The 10,498-nt window shown below is 37.9% G+C and overlaps 1 long non-coding RNA gene across 1 annotated transcript; it reads left to right on the top strand.

Annotated features, from left to right (window-relative positions):
• Nucleotides 1-295: 295 nt before the first annotated feature.
• LOC128102683 (uncharacterized) lies at nt 296-6,516 on the top strand. Its single transcript, XR_008215482.1, has 4 exons — nt 296-406; nt 4,375-4,447; nt 5,180-5,309; nt 5,667-6,516. It is a non-coding gene; the product is annotated as an uncharacterized LOC128102683 (long non-coding RNA).
• Nucleotides 6,517-10,498: the final 3,982 nt, after the last annotated feature.

Here is a 10,498-nt window from a genome sequence, read left to right as displayed (position 1 = left end):
TAAGTTTTCCCTTTAATGTTAGTTTTAGAAAATCCTATCTTCTCTCTCAGAACTCTGCTCAACAAAACCCAGAAAAATATGTTTACCATAAAATCATTTTACAAAGCCACAGCCCAGATAAAAGGAAACACTAGTTTTATTTGTGATCATTGGCCCCAGTGAAGATTTGCAGAAAGAAAACAAAAAGAACATGAAATTGTCAATATCATTTTACGGGTCTGGGCAGTGAAGTTTGGGATTTAATTGTGGGTGATGCTGACGGAATCTTCAGAGCTGTTCAGTGAAGGCAGTGTTTCCGCACCGCATCTAACACAGGAAGGAGACAGAACGTGTTAACTTTCCACACTTCTTCACATCTTTCTCTGTGCTGCACGCCTCTCTGACTGACACCCAGCAGCAATTTCAGGTAATTTGCCCTCTCTTAGGTACTGAATTACTTGGTCCTACTTTAAGAACAGACAGAGAAGAAAATGGGCGGGCGCCGGTGTCTCTAGGTAGCCATTTATATTTCTTGAGCGCCGAGCATCCTCTAACTCTTCCTGATGTTGCTGACTCTGAAAAGCAAAAGCAATTGTATTCTATGCCTCAATCATCCCTTTCTTTTTCCAGATGTAATTCTGAATCCTTTAAGCTGTATCATCGGCAGTTGCTTTTGTCCTTTGCTGGGTTGATGATCATACATCTTTGCTAATTTAAATACAGGCATTTACATTTTGCTGTTGATCAGTAAAACCTTGTTATTCCTTAGAAAAGAAAAGTCACTGATTCAACATCACATATGGAGTTATTGTTTTTTTACCAAGCTTTTGCTCCAACTAACCTAGTGAGTCAGGCTAAAAATCAAAATAGGGTTGTACTAACATTCCACATCACAAAGTTGAAAATATGCTAGTGGACGCTCCCCTCCTCCCAAAGAAAAAACCAGAATTAAAATCATAATAGCCTAATTCCCCAAACAGGTAAACTGGCAGGATAAGAAATTTCCTTTGACCTAATCCGTAGCAGAAAAGGTTAACTTGAAGAAACTGGTGTGGTCAGTTAACTTCCTGTTCTGTTTCCTGTGCTCATCTTTGAAAGAAAGTAACTTTGTAATAACAAACTACTCTAGGGGTGTGTGTGTGTGTGTGTGTGTGTGTGTGTGTGTGTGTGTGTGTGTGTACGTGCATGTGAGCTTTCTAATGCCTTTTTCTGTCTATAACATCACCTCCTCTGACTGACCCTTTGAACATTTACTATATTATATGGAAAGAAACATTGCCCAGTTCTAGAATCACAAAATGAGCCAATTAAGTTCATTAATTCATTGTAAATTTAGCCTTTGAAAGTCCATGTATATACACATAATTATCACCATCTGTTTATCCACCCTTCAGAGAGGGTATTTAGTGCATTTGTAATACAGCTAGACTCTTTATTTCTCCCAGAAAAATGTCTAGAAACAATCACTAATCTTATCAAAGTGTCAATGTGCAAAATCAGCTTTCAAAACTAAGTTGTCTTTCTATACACCACCAACAAATACACCAAGGAAAATATTATTGGCATATTCCCATTTGCAATAGCACCAAAGACAATAAAATATCTTGGGATAAACCTAATCAAGGAGGTGAAAGACCTCAATGAAAGCTTCAACTCTCTGAAGAAAGATTGAAAAGGCGCTAGAAAATGGAAAGACATCTCATACTCATTGTTCAGTAGAATTAATATTATGAAAATGACCATCCCACCAAAAACAATTTATAAATTCAGTGTAATCCCATTCAAAATGCATTATTCTTCATAGGAATAGCAAAAAACAAATCTGAAATGTATGGAACAAGAAAAAAACTGGCTTTTTTTGCTTAGCCTAATGATTCCCCAATTTCACCCATTTTCCTGTAATATTCAGTATGATATGTTGTACGGAGAATTGCTTCACTGGAGAGATTTAAACAAATGTCTACCACCCCCTTATATGGCACCAATAAGAAACCAAAGTGTTCCCACTGAAGTCCAAACTGGGGAACCAGTGAGTTTACTGGGCTTACTCATAGAGCAAGGATATGGGTTACTTGTAGGTGTCTGGATGATCCCAAAGCAGCCGCCCCACCACAAAGTCTCATTCTAGCATGATGACCATTTCCCCATAGCTGTATAGATGGAGTCTTCCCACCCACTACCACATCCCACCCTATCCCTGTTGGCTTTACCACCCTCCAAATTCTCCAACACCTGCCAAGACCATGAGACCATGAACAAAGTGGGCAGAATTACATACGAATGTCCAAGATACACAGGAAGGAACTGGTAGAACCTTAGAAGGGTGGGGTCCAATGACCATCTCTACACCTCATTCTATGAAGGGATGTCAACAGTCAACAAACCTGACCTCTGGGGGTTTCTTGAAAGTAGTCACTGTGTTCTAATGAAGAAAATGGCCATTATGCTATAGGGATAGTATTCTATAGCATATGTACATGTATGTCATATTTTAGATATCCAATCATCTGCAGACATGGTCCTAGGCTGATTGCATATTGTAGCTACTTCAGAATGGAGTGAGTGATAAATACAACAGGCAGGTATCACTCTTGTTTGCATACTTTGCATCCCTCAAAGCAATACACAGGCATGATATACCTGGGCCTATGGCAGTTCTACTCTTAGTTTTTGCAGCCTCCTCCGTACTGAGTTTCATACTAACTGAACTAATTTATGTCCCACTGAAAGTGTAAAGGATTTATTTTTCATATCCTCATATATTATACATATATATATATATATATCCATTCTAAGGTGTGATTGGGTTACAATGTGGTCTAAAAATATTGAACTTTTTTTCAAATATTAATAGACTGTACGTGGGTAAGTTTCCATTCAGAATATTGTGCCAATTTTTTTATTGCTATGATTGTTTGTTCTTTTCATGTTCCATTTGTTAAAGTCTTTGTGCAGGCTGTATACCAATGCTCTGTCAGATAAAGAGCTGGCAAAATTTTCTCCCACTCTTTGGGTATTTACTGTTATTTTTTGATAATCTTCCTTCTTCTGAGATACATTGTTCTTACATTATCAGGGCTCCTCCAGTTTTCTCTCATTAATGTGGGTATGACAAACCCATTCCATTTCAAATTCTCCATGTTCTATATTCTTTAAAGTGAGTTACTGATCAGCAAATGTGATTAGCGTTTTTATTTATCTTGTTAGTGTGCATGAACTTCTTCTATTAAAGTGGTTATTGGTACAGTTGTTTTCCATGCCTGTTACTACTTGCTGAGCATCTTTGTTCTCTTCTCCCCTCTTTCTGTCTTGTCTGGTAGTAGACATTGGGGTTTCGTTTTATCACCTCACTTAATATGTTATATTTCATTTTTAAAAATTATAATATAATTACATAATTTCCTCCATTCCCTTTCATCCCTCCAAACCTTTCTATATACCCTTTCCTGCTCTCTTTCAAATTCATGGCCTCTTTTTCTTTAATTGTTGATATGTATATATATATCAACACCTCCTTATATGGCACCAACAAGAAACCAAAGTGTAATCCCACTGAAGTCCAACCTGGGGAACCAGTGAGTTTACTGGGCTTACTCATAGAGCAAGGATATGGGTTACTTATAGGTGTTTGGATGATCCCAAACAAGCCACACCACCACAAAGTCTCATTTAGCATGATGACCTAGATATATATATATCATGTACAACCTGCTCAGCCCATTTATTGTTATTTGGACGTACATGTTCTCAGAGTTGACCTCTTTATATAAGAAAGTCTACATTTCTGCCTGAAGATCTTTTCTCCATAGAAATATAGTTGTGTTGGGTTCTATAAACATCTCAGATATCTCATTGCTCATATCTTATTTTCACTGTTTATGTTGAGATATTTGGTATAACCCTCATCTTTCTTTCTCTATACACAGGATTTCTTTTTCTTTGTCTCCTTTCAATTTTTTCTCTTTTTTCTTCATCTTTGGCTTTCTGTAATTTAAAAATAGCACATCTAAGGTTTCGTCTTTTTATTTGTTTGTTTGGTTGGTTGTTTATACCATTTGAGACACTCCAACCACCCTGGGTCTATGGGTTTGTGAGTGTCACTAATTTTGAAAACTTGGGGGTATTTTGAGATTTTAAATTTTGTGCTCCATCATCTTCTTCTTTTTCTGGTATTCAATTTGCATGCATGTTATATCTGTTGATATTATCCTCACAGTTCTTAGACATTGTGTTTTGTTTTTCCATTTCATTGCTGGAATTGTTGATTCAACCTATCTTCGGGTTTACTCATGTTGTTTTTGAGTATATTTACATTGATATGAACTGCAAAAAGTGATATTTCACCTCTGTAACTATGCACTATACTGATAACATTTCTTTTTCATCTTCCTTTAGCATTTGTCTTGCAGCTAGAACATTTCATCTGTTCCTTCACCTCTCTTACTGTCCAAAGAATATATCAAAGCAGGTATTCTTTTACACTCCTTCTGAAGAATACAATCACCTTGTTGGGCAAGTGGCTTGGCAGCCTTCTGACATTTACGTTGTATAGCAGAGAAAAAACTATAACTGTTTTACACTCCTGAAATATAAACTTTGAGGGATATTTCTTATAATGTTGGATGATTTATTATTTTAGTCACCACACTACTGTTTGGCAATTCAAAAAGAAACAGCAATATACAAACTATCTTTGATCTAAGCAACTTGTTCTAGTCAAATGCCCTTTACAAGAAAATTTTCTCAGTTTATTTACATCATTAAAAGAATTTATTTATACCCCTTGAAAAATACATCTACTGGTAGGTAAGACAAACTTATTTAAACTTGTTTCTCAGTCGTGAAGAGAAGGTAAGGAGTTAAAAGTACTTATGGCTCTTCTAGAGGCAGTTAGATTCCCAGCACCCATGGCAGGCAGCTCAAAACTTCCTATCTCTCCAGCTCCAGAAGATCCAACACCCTCTTCTGGCCTCCTTGGGCAACCGCAAGTACAAATACTCACACAGAGACACATGTAAATACATGATTTTGAAATAATAAAAATAAATAAATCCTTTTTAAAAAAAACTTGTATTAAAAAATCATAAGAGGTGAAAAGACAACTGACAGAGTGAGAGAAGATATTTGCAAATCCAATATCTGATGGGTAAGTTTGTAAAAGTTAATTCCGGCCAACTTAATAGGATACAATGTTTCCCAGTACCCGGCAAGGCACCATTTCTGGGACTTTCTTTGAGTGTTTCCAGAGGGAGGCATCTGAACCAGCAGAGAATGTAGTGAATCAGCTTCAGTGCGCTATCCAGTCACACATGCCCATGGAGAACAAAAAGGTAGAAGACACACAAATATTCATACTCTCTAAATGTTCTCTCTCCCTCCCTCCCTCCCTTCCTCCTTTCTTCCTTCCCTCCCTTCTTCCCTCTCTCCCTCTTTCCCTCTCTCCCTCTTTCCCTCTCTCCCTCCTTCTCCCTCTATCCCTCCCTCCCTCTCCCTCTCTCTTTCTCTCTTTTTTTCTCTCTCTCTGCCCCTAACTTGTGGATATGATGTAAAGCTCCCAGCTACTTGACCTCCTACCCCAGTGCCAGGCCTGCATGCCTCCATGCTCCCCATTGAGATGGTTGTGGACTCACTTCCTGAAACTCCTGAAACTGTAAGCAAGTCCCCAATTAAATGGATTTCTTTTATAGGTTGCCTTGGTCATTACGTCTCTTCACAGCAACAGAAGAGTTACTAAAACCTGCCCAGTGGTCTTCCAGAGTCTTGGGTCTTTAGCTTCAGAATGAAGATCATATTTCAGCTGTTTCCCTGGTTCTCTATCTTCTATGAAATTTATTGTGGTTATTCCTTTAAAATGTGATGACCGATCTGGGCGGTGGTGGTGCATGCCTTTAATCCCAGCACTTGGGAGGCAGAGGCAGGAGAATCTCTGTGAGTTTGAGGCCAGCCTGGGCTACATAGTGAGTTCCAGGAAAGGCGCAAAGCTACACAGAGAAACCTTGTCTCAAAAAACCAAAAAATAAAAATAAAATAAACAAAATGTGAGGGCCAATTCCCATCATTAATTTTTGTTCATCTATTTATTTTCTATTCACATATCTCTATTAGTAAGACTTTAGCTAATGTAATATACATGGAAATCAACTTATAAAAAGGAATTTGGGCTCACAATTTTGGTCAATGACCAATTATTAGCCCCCTTGCTTTGGTACTTTGGTGGCCCAGATTCCATAGTGGAAGTTGATAGAAGAGAAAATGTGTTTATCTTATGGTAACTAGACAGTGAAAGAGAAAGACACCTGTGTCTCACAATCCCCTTCAAAGGAATGTCCCCAGTGACCTTAAATTGGGCCCTATATTATAAAGGTCTCTACCATCCAATAGGGTAAACTGAAAACCAGTTAACAAACTTTAACAAATTGCACTTGACAATTTAACAAATTTCAAATTGCATTTGAAAGGCATTCCAGAACTAAGCTGTAGCACTGTGTCTTTATCCATATCCATCTGTCTGTCTACCTATCTTCTTCTATCTCCTATTTCCTATTGGTTCTTTCTCTTTGATAAACTCTGAGACATATTTACATCCAGATTATATTTTAAAAAATACAATTTAGCAGTAGAAAAGCAAATAATCAAATTGAACACAGGCAGGGAATTTTTATGGACATTTTCCAGAGGGGAAAATAAAATCCATAACAAGACACCACTTTCAGACCCACCAGTGTTGTTATAATTTAAAATAGGGTTAATAAGAAGTTAAAACAGATGAAAAAGTTGGAATTATCATATATTGTGAATGGGGATATCAAAGGGTGTGACCATTTTGGAAAACAACTTGATAATTTTAAGTGTTAAGTATCAGTCTAACATATTATGTAGCAATTTTACTTTTAGGTTTATACTGAAAAGAAATGGACACATATTGATTGACATAACTTGCACAATGTTCACCCTAGCATTCCTCAGACTGAAAGTGGAAACGTCCCGTGTTCTTTCAAATGATTAATGAGTAAATAAACCTTCACTCAATTGAATATTATTTGGTAACACAGAGATGTGAAATACTGATATATGAATATCTTAATATATCTTAAGGGTTGTGGCTGGAGAGATGTCTCAGTAGTTAAGAGCACTTGCTGTTCTTCCTAAGTTCAGAGTCCAGCACCCACATCAGGAGTCTCACAACTGCCTATATAGCTCTGGGAATACAATGCCCTCTTCTGGCCTTGATGGGCACACCCACACTTGCAGCAAATACACACAGAGACACACACATTAATAATGAGTGAGTAAATCTACGAAATATCTTAAGTTAAAGTGTGTTATCATGAAAACGACAATACTTTATGATTTCATTTACATTAAGTGTCTGGAACAATTATGCCCAGAGGAAAAAGAGCAGCTGTGTTCCAGCTGTAACATTATTGGGAAGTGACAATAGTTTTGGCTAACGGATGTAGGGTTTCCTTTTTTAATGACAAAAGTGTTCTGAAAGCCACCGTGATGATGAATGAACAACTCTGTGAAAATAGTAATGGCCTAGTATGCTAATAACTATTTACTTTAAATTTGTGAATTGTATATGATTTATATCTCAATAAGCTGCTGTTATAAACCAGGAATCTAGGGGTAGGGTTCTGGGAACTTTCCTGGTTGCTGAACTTTTTAAAAAATGAATTTTCCCTACCAACTCCCCGGATCCCTTGAAACCTGAATTCTGTATAATACATCTTGAACAGAGTGACATGCTTGTTCTGTCAGTGTTAGAACTCTGTGGTTTCTTCTACACAACTTCTCCTCATGGTTTTGTATATGATAGATTCAGCAATGATTTTCCTCCTCATTTCTCCCAGGGCTCCCAGCCAGTCGTCTTTCTCAACCATACTTTCCTCCTCTCAATACATCCAGACGCCTTGACTCCCCTCTCTCTTGCTGTTCATGTGCAGGCAAGCACCTTGAGATACTGCCTCCGTATAACTGACTTTCTGAAATGCACAGTAGAATTTCCAAATCATCACCTTGCTCCTCAGACAGAACGTGCCTCAGACCTAATTCCTCCCTTGCAGACTTTTTCCTCTTACTGTGCTCAGCCACCTGTTCCAGTCACTGAAGCTGGAACTGTTTACTAAACCGTCGTATGCTTCCACCATCCATGTCTCCTCAGGGTCTTCTGAATCCCTCCCTCTTCTTCAGTCCCACCTTGTCTACCTAGCGGACTTCTTCCATCATTTCCTAACTGAAACAATAGAATAAAAATCCCAATGTAGTATGTTTGTGCCAAAGATATAAAGGCTATTTCCCCAGAGGAAAAAATGTGATGGTAAAAGTAGGAATCTGAATTTTAAAAGCCCTAAGGGGAAGGATAAAATTAGGAGAAAGAACTATGAATCCCCTTTTTGAGGAAATGAATTTTTAAAGGTGCTTTTCAGTTCAAATATTGGCAGGTTCTGTGCTTTATTTGCGTGAGTATGTCATTCTCATACACACCTATTCCTAGTCCGAATCTTCTCTATTTCGTGGTGTGAATGCTTGGCTTCAAAATAGCCTATCTCCTCTTCACTATCGTAATTAACTTTGTCATATTAGAATAATGGTTTCCTAAAGGAATTCTCCTGGCTGCAGTTTCTTACCTGTCATTTAAAGTTTGAAAATCTCATTCTTAAAAGCAGAGACAGTGTTTTTCACCTATTAGATTAACAGAACTGAAAAAAAAAAGACAGACAGTATGCAGGTGCTGGGGGAAACATCTATCTACTGATGGGGGCAATTGTAACGGAGCTGATTTTTTGCAGACCCCATAATGCTTTTCAAAATAGGCATGCCATTTGATTCTGGGATTCCACTTTAAAATTGTATACCCTACAGAACTGCTTGCACATTGAAGCAAATGTGTCCATTGTTTCATTTTTTTTTCCCTATGAGGGAAAATCGGAAAACCTACTTAAATGGGCTCAAGAGAACATTTTAGTTATGGTGCATGTATGTTCTCCTGGATGGATGGTAAATAGTTATTTTAGCATTGCTCCAAATTCCAAATATTTTCCTGAACAAATATGTAAATAAACACTTATTTTTATTTATTAAACATTTATTATTTATTTTAGTGTGTATGTACATGTGTGCATATGTGTGTGTATGCTTGTGTGTGTGTGTGTGTGTATGCGTGTGTGTGTGTGTGTGTGTGTGTGTGTGTGTGTGTGTGTGTGTACTGGCAAATGCCATAAGAGGGTGTTGGAACTGGTGTTTTAAGTAGTTGTGGGCCAAGAGACATGGATGTTGGGAACTTAACTCCTGTCATGCTGAAAGGGCAGCAAGAACTCTGAAATGCTGAGCCATCTCTCCAACCCCAACATTTATTTTATTTTTAGTCTTTTCTTTAAAAATTACAATATAATTACACCACTCCCCCCTTTCTTTTCCCTCCTCCAGCCCCTTCCATATCCCTTCCCTGCAACGCATCCATGTATCCCACTCACGCCCTTTCAAATTTGTGGGCTCATTCTTTGATTATTATTGTTACACACACACACACACACACACACACACACACACACACACACAAATATGTATATATGTATATATAAAAATATCACTATATAAATAAAATCTGCTGAGTCTGTTTAGTGTTGTTTGTGTATAGTTTTAATCTTCAAGACTGACCACTTTGTATTAGATAACCCACGAGGAGACTCATCCCTGAGAGTGACTCTCCCTCTCTCTGCAGTCTTTAGGTGCCTGTTGCCCTTAGTCTAGATGTAGGACCTTGTGAGATTTCTCCCTTCCACATTAGCACATCTACTGGTGTTGTCATTGTTCAAGTCTTGTTTAGACAGCCATATTGTTGCTGTGTCGTGGTGTAGTTTCCCTGTCCTTTCTAGAAAAGCCTGTAACAATGAAGCTTCTCTTTGCAGCAAATGGAGATCACTGTAGAAAAACCACAAATGCAGAGGTCAAATGATTATGGGTAACCTAGCCCCAGTAAATGCATCTATAATACAACTTCCACACCTAATGCTCAGGGACCATCTCAAATAGGAGGGGTCAGAAAGATTATAAGAACCAGAGGACCAGAAAGTCCAACATTTACCTTTCAAACGCTAAATATAATTTGATATATTTTTATGACTTGGTATTTTCATAAGCATTTCATAATTATATATGAAATTCCTACAGCATTCTTATAAAATACATTTGCATATTGCATATAACACTGTATCACCCATTTTCAGACCAGGATCACAAGATGCTCACGGTTCCTCAGCTCTGGCCTCACTGCTATAATTCAACATGGACACCCTTTGTTTTTCAGCTTTTCCCCAGATTTCATCACAGCAGCTGATTGAAATCTATGAAAACAGTCATACTACATTAAATGAGAAGACCACTCACTGCTCATGCTTTGACCACCAGGTAAAATCCTGTGACAGTCAGGACAGATTCCTCCGTTACTCTGATTCAGCAAAGTTAGCAATTATGATCAACATTCCGTACCGACAGAGGTCACTCAGCTGCTTCTGCA

Source organism: Peromyscus californicus, unplaced genomic scaffold, assembly GCF_007827085.1.
Source record: "Peromyscus californicus insignis strain IS unplaced genomic scaffold, ASM782708v3 Scaffold_7__1_contigs__length_154581171, whole genome shotgun sequence".
In the NCBI taxonomy this organism is placed as follows: Eukaryota; Metazoa; Chordata; class Mammalia; order Rodentia; family Cricetidae; genus Peromyscus; species Peromyscus californicus.
The sequence above is the reverse complement of the archived record's forward strand: the minus strand, read 5'-3'. Positions and strand labels throughout refer to the sequence as shown.